At 43.8% G+C, this 13151-nt stretch overlaps 1 protein-coding gene across 7 annotated transcripts in view; it reads left to right on the top strand.

Moving 5' to 3' along the window:
* RARB (retinoic acid receptor beta) overlaps positions 1–13151 on the top strand; it is a 336849-nt gene that overhangs the window by 301452 nt on the left and 22246 nt on the right. The window lies entirely within an intron of this gene.

The following is a 13151-nucleotide window of genomic DNA, read 5'->3' as shown; positions in this document are numbered from 1 at the left end:
TTCTTCCTACAAGAATTTAAGCATGGCAAAGTGTGAACATATACAAAACCATACAGACACATCAGCTGCCTCCCACAGGGTATGCAGTATTAAGCCCCATGAGTTTTGGGATCTTCTTTCTTGTCTGGGGAGATGAGATGGGAAGATAACCCTATGGTAAATGGGCCTTGCAGTAATGGAAGAGGAACATTTAAAACTATTCCTTAGAAACCAGGGTGTGGGAAGAATAAGGCAATTAAAAGGAATCACTAGATATCCTGTCTTAACAGTTTATTATATATATTTTTAATGAGTATTTAATCTCTAATGCTGTGTGATGGATTAGAAAAGAAGGGGAGTCAGGCCTCCTTCTGCGCATACTTTTATGTTTCCCCTTCATTGAACGTTTTCTCTGGGCAAATTGTTTAATTTGAGCTGGTTGGAAGTGTTCCAGCACAACAGAGCTTCTCTGAAAAATAACACTGGGTTGAATCCCAAAATGCAGAGTTGTCAGCATTGTGTTGTGTTCAGATTTGCAAAATCTTGGGATGAGTTACGAGGGGGGTCGGGAAGGATCCTTGTCGGTTCCTGTCCTCCATGCTGTGCAACCCGGGCCCCGGCAGATTTGCCTGTGCTGTGTCTGCCGCACGGCCTGGGGCTCTGGGGCAGTCCTGCAGCTGGTTGGGGAGGGGGATGTTCGGCGGCTCTTTCAGGAACTGAATAAAACTCTGCTTTTGGAAATCTACATTTTCAGTCAGTACTTCCCATGGGGGTTGTAGCCCAGGAACAATATCCTGAGGACCTCATAAAAAACCTTTTGTAAGTGTGTCTTGCATCAGGCACTTGTCACAGTCTTGGAGAAGACCATCCTAGCTGGACGGAGGTACCGAACCTGTGTATGATGAGTTCAGGGCCCAGTCCTGCACTGTTGAAGGACATGAAAGATTTGTCATCGGCATCAATGAGATAAGATGGGGGTAGATACCACTAGTGATGCCAGTTAATCCTATGCTGGGTAGTCGTCTGTAATGTCAACTGGGGACCACCACCCTCATTTAGTTAAGGACCAGCTGTGCGTTGAATTCAGACTCCTTGCCCAGCCCTTGCCTTCCCTTTTGGACGTCATCTCATGTCCAAGTTGCATCCTTTGTTTTCTGGGAAAACTAGGTCAGTTTATCCAAGTAGAAATTATTATTTTATTGAGTTAACTCTGTGATGACCTGCTGCCTGTTTGCCTTCTCAGAACGAACTCCCTTGTGTGCAGTAAGTCTTGCACTGGAAGTTGCAGAGGCCTCAGTAATCACTTTGATTTCAAATCAACAATAAAAAGGCTGCTTTTTTTAGTATCTTGCTGTTTCCTGGAAACAAGTGTCTGTTTGCTTTGCTCCTTGTATGATCACTACATCAGGCTGGTCTGGTGTACTGTGAAAGCGCTTAATGTAAAAAGGCTATGTGCTGGCTTTACTGGGGATATGTAAAAGATCTTATGGAGAAATCAGGATTTGATGCTGCTTGACCCTGTCTGGCAGAATTAACCTCTTTAAGCCAGTCCTGTAGTTACTAGCATGCCTTCTTTTTTAAATAATCTGGTCCACTTACTCCTGCTATTTCAGAACTTAAGTCCCAGACAAGAAAGCAATTTTTTTTTTAAATGAAAGAGTAGCTGGAACATATTTTAAAGAACTTCTTTGGCATTGTATATAAAAGATAAAATATATCAAAACAGACAGTTTAATAATTAGGTGCAGGCTTGTGGAGTGATTCATGTCATAACATGAGTGCTGAAACAGCTGAGGTTGCTGCAGGTGTGTTAAGGGAATTCAACCCCGTAAGGCCATGATGCTTCTGCCGCTACATAAAGCAGGAGTACAGATGTCCGGAGAGCCTGCACTAATAGATGAAAAGCAGTATTTCTGCGTGTGAATTATGGATGGAGCGGTATTTATTAAACACACAAGCAACAGCCTTTGTCTCCCAGGCACTTTTGGCTTTGAAGAGTCGCTTTAAAGCCTGCTGCTGTCCCAGGCGCAGAGATCCCGGGCGTGAGCTGGGGCTTCTACTGCTGCAGGTTAAGTCCCGCTGGGGCTCAGCACCGAGTTACGCCATGCGCAGGCGGAAAGGGACGTCCTGCCTGAAGAAAAACATGGGAGGCAGAGGCATTTCAAGTGCCTCGGCTCGCCAGTGTAGCATTTTGGGGTAGGCAGTGAGACGCTAAAAGCTGAAAGTGAATAAACTTGTTTAGCTGTGTCAGCTGCCAGCTTCAGCAGGGCTTTTACGGGAATCCAGTGACATTGCCAGCCCGGCACTCCTGGAGCGTGCTGGCTGGCTTGGCTTGGCCTTCCCGAAATCTTGTGGATGGAAAGAAAAAGAAGTCTCCTGACGTCACTCCTGTCTTTCTCCTTAGGTTACAGTTTGTGAAAAAAGGACAATGTAATCTTAAAAAAAAAAAAAAAAAAGGTAAAAAGGTACCGCACCCCAACAACAAATTTGCAGATTGTTTGTTCCGATTGCTCAACTTTTGGAAAGGGAGAGGAAATAACACGCTAAAATGCAGTGAGATGCAGTAGTATTACTCGAGCATGTTATTTTACTGTTTGATGAAACCTTTCTTTCAGTATTATGGCAAAACAGTTTTAATGGCAGGCACCGTTAATTAAAAAATCTGGCCCAGCTACAGACCAAGCCCACCAGCAGGTGCAGATGCGTGCCCACCAGCTGCGTTGGACCATACATTGAGGTGAGGCTTAAATAGTAAATTCTTTGGCTGATCTTCTGGTGCTTTTAGGTCCACCTGGTTAAGTAATACAGTTCTTCCCTTCTCTTGCTCCCGGGCTGCCTCTCCTGGTGGAGCGGGTCATTTGGCGGTAGCTCCAGCCAGCCAGGAGGGGAGCCCGGGCAGGGAGGCTGAGGATGGCTGTGGAGCCACGCACTCTGTGTCTCCCCTGCCCATCACTTTGGGGGCCAGCCCTGGCACCTTGAGAGCTGGAAATAACCTCCTGATCTTAATTTTATTTATTTTTTTTTTAGCAGTAGGAGTGTATCAACAAGCCTTTGTCCTTAGGAAGGAATTTTTGTAAGTTCATAATGGCGTGATTTCCACATCAGCTTCCGAGGAATAGGTAAATAGTAGCTGAGCTATTTCTTTACTTTTATTATCCCTGGCCTAGTGGGAGGCCAGGGCTGAAAGCTGCTGAGGCTGTTAATGCAGGCTAACGCTGCGATTCAAGACTATGGCTCCTTTTCTTAAAACGCGCCGGGAACTACTGTTCCTCTGCCTTCATGAGCTCAATTTACGGTTGCGGGAGGCAATGTGTTCTTTGTGCTTGATGAAGTACACCGTGCACGCAAGCCTCTTCAGATGTGTTGTCAGTTGGCAGCTCTCTCGCTAGATGCACCTTTACACAATTGCACAAGGCACCAGGAGGTACAAATGTGAAATTTAGCCTTGGGGGCAAAACAAAGAAATGAAACTTAGGTATGAATGCGGTGTTATCCATCTGCAGATACAGATATTAGACCTGATCTCCCACTACGCTACTGTAGTTTTACACTAATAGGACTCTGCTGCAGTCAGTGGAGTAGCACCACTGTAAGACAAAAACAGCAGTGGTGATAAGTTGGGGCTGTTATTTTTAATTCTGGTAAATAACGTAGGATTGAACCCTATTTGGGGAAAGCCAAACTGCATGCACTGCATGAAACCAGCCATAATAAAAGGGAAAAGTGCAGGTGGCATGCCGTCTTGGTATTGCTCCTGCACTTCTGGGGAGCCATTGCCCTGGGTACTGAGCGACCATGTGCAAGCAAAGGGAAGGGGTCTTCCAGCTCACCTCCTCTTTTTTTGTTGCTTTTCCATTTGCTGTCCCGTAAAGCCAGTTTTATCATAAGTAATCAGAATTTGTCCCGTAGCTGAGACTCATTCATTACATTGAATGAATGCACTTATTACGGAAAGTTGTTTTGTTGAAGGAGTCTGTTAATGGCATTGTCAGGAAAGAGGTTGCCATTTGTCATGGTGGGTAGCTTTCCAGTTAAGTAAAAAGCAAGTCATGTTCTTTTCCTCTGTGCGTGTTAGGATGAGAAATAAAATAGCAGCAGCAGGTTGAAGTGTACGAAGTGCTACAGTCAGGTCAGGCAGCGGGCAGGAATAGAGTGCAGGTCTTACTTTACAGCCTGGCACTTCCCTAGCCATCAGCGGTCCTGGATAATGCCCAACAAATTGAACCGATGACTTTGGATAACCCCAGTTTCTCCTGGTTGCGAGGCATCGTACTACCATGACTGTCTCGTGAGAGAAATTAATGTAATATCTGTAGATGAGTAGACTGATTTACCTTTTGGTGACCCTGGAGAGAAAGGTCAGGTTCAGGATATTTTTACCTGTGATCGGTTATCCATAGAGTTAGTATAGCAGGCTTCAAGATTGTAGCTCAAAAGGGCAGTTGCTTTGAGAAGGTAGCTCGAAAGGGCACTTGAACAGCTGAAATCAGATGAGACAGATTTAATGGCCTCTTAGTGATTTCTGACTGAAAGTTCAGAGTTTGAAATGTAGGGATGTTTTCTTCCCAGCCTATGTTAAAACAAAAGTACTATAGCATAATAGAAATTTCATTTCAGGCTGAGTATTTAGAAGTGTTTTTCAACTGTTGTCTACACACTTGGTCACTTCAGCTGTAAGGAAGAGAAAGAATAATCACATTGTGTTTGTGGTCTTGTATATTTTTAGCTGATGTGTTAAGACACTGCAATTCCAGAAAAGCCATCCTTCTGTTCCCCAGAGAATTTCAGTTTAACCAGCTGTATGCAGAATTTTATCTAGACTGCCACAGAAGTTACTGGTAAATCCACTGGGATTTTTGCAGCCGGAACGGTAGATAGTAAGCACAATACTTTGTTTCCCTGAGGCTTTTCAGTTTCATGGGGATTCTGCTGCAGGCTGGCACTTCACAGTGGGTTACTCGCAGAAGCCCTGTGAGTTTGGGAAACCTCCCCAGATGGAGCGATTGATTCCCAAAGCTCCTTCCCATTCCTGCACTGCGCAGGGAAAGGGACGACTGACATTATCCACTGGGTAATGCTATTGCTCTGCAATCCTGTGGCAGTGGCATGGTAGATCTTAATAAAAATTGTGGGTTTTACATTTAAAGTAAGGAAGTGACTGATTTCATGCAGAATACTGAGAGAGATGGGGCAGGGCACGAATGAGGAGGGAATGACAGATGTGCAGATTAATTCAACAGCCGCACGAGATGCACAGGGACATTGTGGGACCTGCCTATGGAGATGCTGCATCTCGCATATGGGAATTTCTGGCTATATTAAGTAACTTGAGGTGATGCCTATGTGAAATACAGATGGAAATATATCAGTGAGTAAATTTTGTCTTAGTCAATGGATACGACTAGGCTATTTCCATTGCAGATGTGTTGGTGGGCCTTCATGGGACATATTAGTGATTTATTCAGCCTGCAATTGTTAATGCTAACAACCTTCAGTAGCTCTTTAAGCGTCAGCTTCTAAGAGTATGTGGATTATCCTATTTCACACTGGCAATTAGTTGAAGCACTTCGAAAATGGAAATCTCAGGGCAAATGCTATTTAAACAGTTTGTCATTAAATGTATAATCGCGTCTCTCCACCTGCTTTGATTGCAATATGTAGGGAGATGGTAAGGGAGACCAAGGAGTCTGCTTTCGGTTCAGCCGCTGGTACAGATACTGTGCCCTGTACATCCTGGCTCTGCCTCAGCTGCTCCTCTTGCTGCCTCTCCGGCCTGCCCACGCCCACACGCTGCAAAACGCTTTTTCTTCTAGCTTTGCACTTCTTTGCTGTCTTTCTGGTTTTGCAACATCTTAATTTCTCACGTGTTCTTAAGACCTGTTTTAGGGGAGGTTGTTTTCATTTGTATTTCTGGAGTCCTGATTTTTATTCTTCGGGCAGTTGTTACTGTGTTTGGCATGTTCTGCAGAATTGAACCAGTCCTGAAATACTATAGTCAATATAAAGGTGGGCATTAACGGTATATTCATAGACCTGGAAACAGTTTATGGGCTTTTGGGTTTTTTTTTCCTGATGAAACACTTTATGGAGCCTTCTGCAACATTCAAGCCAAATCGCCTTTAGAATCAGTTTTTTTCCTTTGCCTGTGTTTTCGGTGTTGGATTGGCAGCTCTAGATATCCAAAGAATGATAGCTGTTGGTTTTGCTTCTGGGTGTCTTAAAATCAAAAAGAGAAAAAAATCTTTTCTCTTAAATGATAATAAAGTAAAATAATAAAAATAATAATTTAAAATAATTTTTTAAAAAAAGAATACCAAAGCCATACCTTTCAGCTGTCTTCAAGGGGTATTTTTCTCAGCCTGTTGTTCTGCATTGGCTTGCCAGTTTTGGTCTTATGTCTGAATTCAGTTAGTATTGTTTTTCTTCAAGGGACTAGAAACTCCTTTTTTGCTCATTCCACCCACTAATATTTTAGGGATGTGACAAGAGCAGATGCCAAATTTCATGTAAAAAATAAAATTTTCAGGCTGATGGAATCCTTGAAACCACAGATCAACTTTCAGGCCAGTTAAATAAAGCTGTAGAGCATCCATTTGTATCATTCATTCATATAATGAAACCTGTTCTTATAACTCAGTTCTTGATATATTAACCCTGCAGTTATCCTCATACATAAATGGGAGATGTGTTGCTTTCGTCGGTTATAATAGGATATAACCATATAAATCCCCTGTGCATGAATGGAAAAATAGAGGCCCTTAGGCTATGGGTATCAAAGGTCTCCCCTATACTTACAATAGCCTAATAAGGTTATTTTGGAGGCATAGGTAATTACTCATGGACTCCCTATAGCTAGTGATTCATTGTTCACTACTGAAACATTTCTAAGTGAATTATGTTTTAAACAAGCAAATCCTTGGCCTTCTCTTTTATGGGGGGAAAGAGAGAACTGGAGGTATGCAAAATTCCACCATTTTCTGCGTTAAAATACACTGCTTGCTAGTTAAAAGGTCCCTGGTATTTGAACCAATTTAAATGTACTTTTGTGCTTCTTGCTGTTTGGATTCCATGACTGTCTATTTCTGAATTTCACATTTTGATAAAAATATTATTGTTGTCATTAATTTGATATTTAGAAAAGACTGTGGATACAAGAGCTCAGTGCAATGAATAAAACAGTTGGAGTTAACTGTCCCTGGGGATAGAATCAATCACTGTTGTAGAAGAGGGTGACATTTAAAAAAGAAACTCAGAAGAAAATGTCATGCTTAAAAAATTAGATTTAAACGCACTACCTCCTGATTGATTTTTATTGCACTCAGATGGATACACTGATTGATTATCAGCCTTACAAATGTTTAGTACCTTTCTCACTTCTCTAATAATCAGAATAATCTAATTTTCAATGTCATTTAAGTTCCTGTATTCAAGGTTATAATAGATCATATTTCTAATAAAACATAGCAATTATGTAATGAATAATGCAAAGCTGCAAGGCAGAGTTCAGATTCACCTTCGTCAAAAAAAAATAAAAAATACCACCAGTGTCTGGAAGAGCCAGCGTACGTGAAGGCAGCCTGCAGGATGATATCCTCTGGATTTGTGGTGTTTTCCCCCGTGGTTGAACTGAGGCTCCTGGAGCGTTGGTCGGGGTACATTTGCCATAGCTGAACATTGTATCTCAATAAGAAACCAGGGGCGGGCTTGAATTCTGTAATATATGTGCTCGCTCTGTGCCTGGGGAAAAACGATAGCGTGGCAGGTGCTTCTGAAATTTCCTCCATGATTGTTTCTCTGTGCTCCCTGTTAATTTTGATACCTGTCTGTAGAGAGATACTATCTCACTTAATTTGAGATGTTTTCTTGTGGCAATTGCACCCGACAGCTGACACGGTTGATTTCTCTGAATCAGCTACAAAATATGCTGTTTTCAGTGTGTTTCGGTTTTGTACTTGAAGCCCTTTACATGACTATGTACTTGTTATTGGCTTTGTCCAGTAGGAACGAGAATTTTGTATTTGAAACGTGCTTTGCCTCCAATCGTTCTCCATATGTCAAAGCTCAGTTTTGGCATGGGAATTTGTTTTGAGATAGTTTCCTGTTCTTTTTAGAGACTGAGCAGTTTTGCCTAAAAGAAAACATTATTTCATCTGGAAATCACGACCTAGGAAACCAATCTATTTATAACTACCTGGTGTTCTGCATATTTTAATGCTATGTTTGGCTTGCGATTGCATTGCTGTTAAAACATGAACAGGAGCCTAACCATTCTGAATTGATGGCGTCAGTTTATCAAGTGTGATCATGTTGCTTTCAAGATGGTTATTTTCTTCCTTTTCTTACACTGGAAATGGGAAAACCAACCTCCTTGAGGTCCCTCATCTCTGTGCCTGCTTCCACCAGCTCCTGGGTGATGTGCAGCTGGGTGCTGGCTTTGACCATGGGGTTGGAGAGCCTGGTGCAGCAGCAGCAGCATTGGGGGTGCTAAGTCTCCCTTGGTTCGAGGTTTTCCAAGGTGACCATTGTGAAAGACGTCCTTACAGACTGCCATTCATTACCAGGAGCACAGTTAGTCGAAGGGTGATAGGGAGAAGGGTGACGCACGCTATGTGTGGGGCATTTATCCTGATGGATCAAACTTGGCAGTGGCAATAGGTAAGCATTTTGCATATTTGACTGAAATTGTCCACAGCTGCTAACTTCTGCCAGAATTAGAAATTTTTAGCAGCTGCCGCTGGAATTGGAGAAGTCGGAGCGTAAAGGAGCTGTGCAAGACTTGCGGGTTTCCACCCTAGCGAGCAGCTTGGTGCTCCTGGAAGCCCTGGGTGCAGCGCTGGGCATCGCCCCCCCGCCCGCGTGTGGCACCATTTGCCCGTGATGTCTGGCAGCCCAGGCTGCCTGGCGTTGGGCAAGGGACAGATGGCTTCCCGAGGTGCAGGAGAGCAGGCGGGAAAGCAAGCCTGTGCTCAGGTGGGAAGGCTGGCAGGTCTGTGGTGGTCCTGCCTCAGCTCACCTCGGATTTCTCTTCTCATCAGCGTTCGCAAACAAAAGGAGTCTTTTTGAAAGCCTACCTTGCGCACAGCGCTGTGCAATTACTGACTTGCTCTGTGTGCTTTATGGTGCTTTTGAGATTTGTTAGCTTAACAAGTAACTTCCAAAATATTTAATGACAAGAGGAGTGTGGTTTTACAGGAATGCGAACTAACTGGAAACACTAGTAGTTGTCACTACAGGAACAAAACCAGTTAACTAGTACACAAAGCTCTTCAAAGGTCACGGGGATCTCTGAGAGGCAAAACTGCAATGATAGCATTTCAAGTCATGAATTTATAGCTGATTAATCATTATAATGTATGAAAGGTGCTGTCTAACTGTCTTCTGGGCATCCGAGGAAGCAAAGGTTATGCAAGTAATTGGGAGTACTGTGTTGCAAGCTGCAGGTTCTTCTCCCCTGGACAGGTTTGTGCCACGTTTGACAAAGGGGAGTACGAACACTTGCTATTCCATAATTTTACCTGATTATCTAGAAGCTGCCTAAATCTCTTGGGCTGGATCCCAGACTCTTCTTAGGCCAAGCAGTGACTAAGTTTGGTGGACCTGAGGGGCTTGCGTTTAAGACTGGACGATTCCCAGCATTACGACATGCTTGAAATGATCCCGCTCAAGCAGGAGAATTGCTGCGTGGTTGCTAAATGAGAGTGCTGGGGTCCTCTGAGGAAAGCTGTTTGTGTCTTTCCTTAGTTTCATCTACAGCAGGCTCTGCTTCTCTTGAAAAACGCATCCCTCCCTTCTGCAGCTTTTGCGCCCTGCCCATTGCTTTAAGCAGAAGAGAGAAAATGTGTCTGAGGCTAAGGAAAGCAGTGGCAAACCTTGGGTGAGGAGAACAGACCAGACGGTACAAGAGATGATGTTCAGCCCCTCTACCATCAGGTTAGGGGGATGAACGTTCGAGGGTAGAGGCTGGTCCCTAAAGCTAAGGCAACAGAAAGTGCCTTCGCTAGCTAACAAACCCTGCCACGGCTGCCTGGAGGTTTCTGGGTGTGGAAGCGCAAGTCCTGGCGTGTGTGTCGAGGGGACAGGGAAGCTGTCACGGGAAGATGGATCAGAGCAGACGTGCTCAGGCGTGGGCGTCCGTCGCCTAGCCGTCCAAGCAGTGCCGAGACTCGTGCAGACATGGCTTCCTCACATACCAAGATACACCTCTTTTCATCCTCTTCCCCCACCACCAACACCTTCTTTGTTTTTTTAGTTTTTTAACTTCCAGTATTTCTCACAGGGCAAGAGAGCTTCCATGCTGCCCCTGTCGGGAGCTCTTAAATAATGCAGCCATCGAGTCAGAATTTAGTGCACAAGTAATGAAATTCATAACCTGAGTTTTCTACGGTAGCATTAACTGTGACACAGATTCATCACCAGCATATCATCATTAAAAGGCAGTGGAATTGCATCGGGGATTGATGTGATCATATGCATGTAAAGATCAAGATACAAAAAGGTGTGATTTATGTAATGTAAGCATAAGCTGTAATCCAAAACCCTTCCTACATGCGGTGTGACAGTTCCTGTTCCCAGAGCAGTGATGGCTTTTAAATTTACTGGGCAAATGCGTGTGTTTATATGTTTTTATTTAACTCTTCTAAACATAGTGTTGTCTTAATCTTTTTCTCTCTTTTTTTTGCACTGAATTATAGTCGTAGTTGAATCTGCGTAATAGTTCAACGTTATTGAAATTCTTTATATTTTTGGAGCCAGGGTGTTATATGTCAGCACTTTATTGTGTTATCTTACAGGGAATATAGAAACACTGCCGTGTCTGATGCAGCCTCAGCGAAGACAAATTAGGAAATATAAAAAGTATACATAAAGCAAGAAGATAAATGTTATTTAGGTTTTATCATTATTGCAAAGGCTATCAGAACTGTAGAAAAAAGGTAACAGTGAACAAAAACCGTTCCTAGTTTTCAGGATGTGTTCATTATCCCCTTCCTACCCTTCAGTGATTTGCACCTGAAATGAAAGAGGACAGAGCTGGGCCAGTTTGGCGATGTGGATTGACCAGCAGCTGTGTCTCTGGTGGCCTTTGGAGGGGAAGGGGCTTCACGTACAGCTGCAGAGGGAGCTGTGCCAGGGTAGGATGGGAGTGGTGGCGCGGTTCCTGCCGGAGTTATCTCCTGGTCTCTGGGAGCTCTTGGCAGCTGCTCCGAAGCCTGGCCTAAATAACATGTTTGTCTTCCACGAGGAGCTCAAAGCTATAGAGATAAGTAGTTGCTGAGGCTGCCTGTTTGGCAAATTTGTCAATCAGCTCATAGAGCTATAAGTAAATGCGGCGTTATTACAAAGGCTTATTGCTCTGCGTGGTTGTGTAGGAGTTTACATAATTTTCTAAGGAGCTCTTTTATTTCCCAAGTACAGTGGTGATTAGGATTTACTTCTGGAGTGCGGTGGCAGTTTGGAGCACTCAAGATGTACGCGTTGGTCCTGGATAGTTTTTCAATGCAAGAGACCGTACTTGCACTCTGCCCCGGGGCCCAGCGAACAAATTCAGGGCATTGGCTTTAGGGGAATATTTGTAAAAGGAAGGGGGGGGATCCAGCCCCACCCTAAACCTGACTACACTGGTAGCACTGAACCTTCATAAGAAGGTACCTTTTCTGTCCCCCTTTCTTGGCCTTCTTTGAGTCTCTGTTACTCCAGACACCAGAATTGATGGTATTCAAGGTTAGACTTTAATCCAGTGAGGTGCTCAGTGTCCCAGCCCTGATCCAGCAAAGCACATAATGGACTTCAGTGCAGGTCTGTTCACACAGTTAAAGTCAAGTTCATCCTTAAAATATCTGCTGGATCAGGGTCAGAGTTCTCTCAGTTGCAAAGTCAAACCTTTAGTGAGAAAACCAGAGCCGTTCATCACATGGAGTACGTGCCTGATGGCCTCGTAAAGGAGTAACAATATTCACTGCGTCTACCCCTTGTTTTCTGTTACAGGTACTACATTATTTCTGTAGATGCCCCTGACCCTGCTGCTTTCCCACCCCCCATTTTCCCGTGTCACTCTTCATTTTCTCTCAGGAATGACACCCAGAGGGAAATGAATCCAACTGCATGTCATTCGTTCTAGAACAGATGCTGTAGGTGAGACTGGATCGAAAGCTCCTCTTCCTCCTGTAACATTCACCATTTGTCCGCTCTCTGCGATCATTTGTGGTTCACAGACATGTAGGAAGCAACCACAGAAGATGTGGAGATGGACCTGGGGAACCCATGGGGGAAAAGAACTAGTATGGAGGTGGCTCTGGGCATCTGCCCATTTTGCTGTGCTTCCCTCCCTGCGGCACAGATAGATGCGCCTTCTGGGGTGGGACAGTACAAATGAGAATTGGCAGATCTTTGGCCATCCAGAATCCTCAGCCATCCTCACGTGTGCCAAACCCACCCGCCACACCCTCAGAGTTCAGGCCACTGGTTTAAATATCATGAGGTTCTGAGCACCAGAGAATGTTAGGATTGTTTTTTATTTGTCCAGCAGCGTTCAGTCTTTGGGGTGTTTAATATTGACATGGAGTCTTTGGGGAGAGGGATTGATTTTGTTTGGCTTTTTTGTGAAGCCTTATGCATCTGGTTACGCTTAAGACGTTAGCTTTAGCAAACAACGAGCCTCTTGATAAAATTCACAAGTACTGGCAATACTGCGGACACAGACTCATCTCCTGGGCACGTTTTGTAAAATTAAGCTATTTTCATTAAAAGAACAAAGAGTAGCATGGTGATGGAGCAGCTGTCATATTTTATTACAAAACACAAATATGTGGGAAATCAATTACAGCACGAGTGCCGCGCAATGCATATTTCCAGTAATCCCCCACGGCCCGGGGAAGGTAGAAGGCTGATCTGAGCACGGGAGCAGATGGCAAGCAACTTTAGATAGCTTCACTGCCATTTTTACTCTTTCAAGTGTTTGTGCTTCTCCTTTGATCTTCAGATCTTGAGTTTAATGTGTTTCATCTTCTTTCATTTACTGTTTTCGTATTTAACTTCCCCTTTAAATAACTTTTGCTTGGTGGAGTTTGTATTCGTATTGGTTTTGTTATCTTCCGTACTGTGAAATTTAAGAGAGACAGTTGCTGTCTTTCTTTAGTGTTGTTCACATCCAATAAAGTACCGACTGCATCACTGCA

The sequence above is a fragment of the Nipponia nippon genome, unplaced genomic scaffold (genome assembly GCF_047370975.1).
Source record: "Nipponia nippon isolate SJK-2023a ecotype South Korea unplaced genomic scaffold, ASM4737097v1 scaffold_1, whole genome shotgun sequence".
Taxonomy (NCBI): Eukaryota; Metazoa; Chordata; class Aves; order Pelecaniformes; family Threskiornithidae; genus Nipponia; species Nipponia nippon.
The sequence above is the reverse complement of the archived record's forward strand: the minus strand, read 5'-3'. Positions and strand labels throughout refer to the sequence as shown.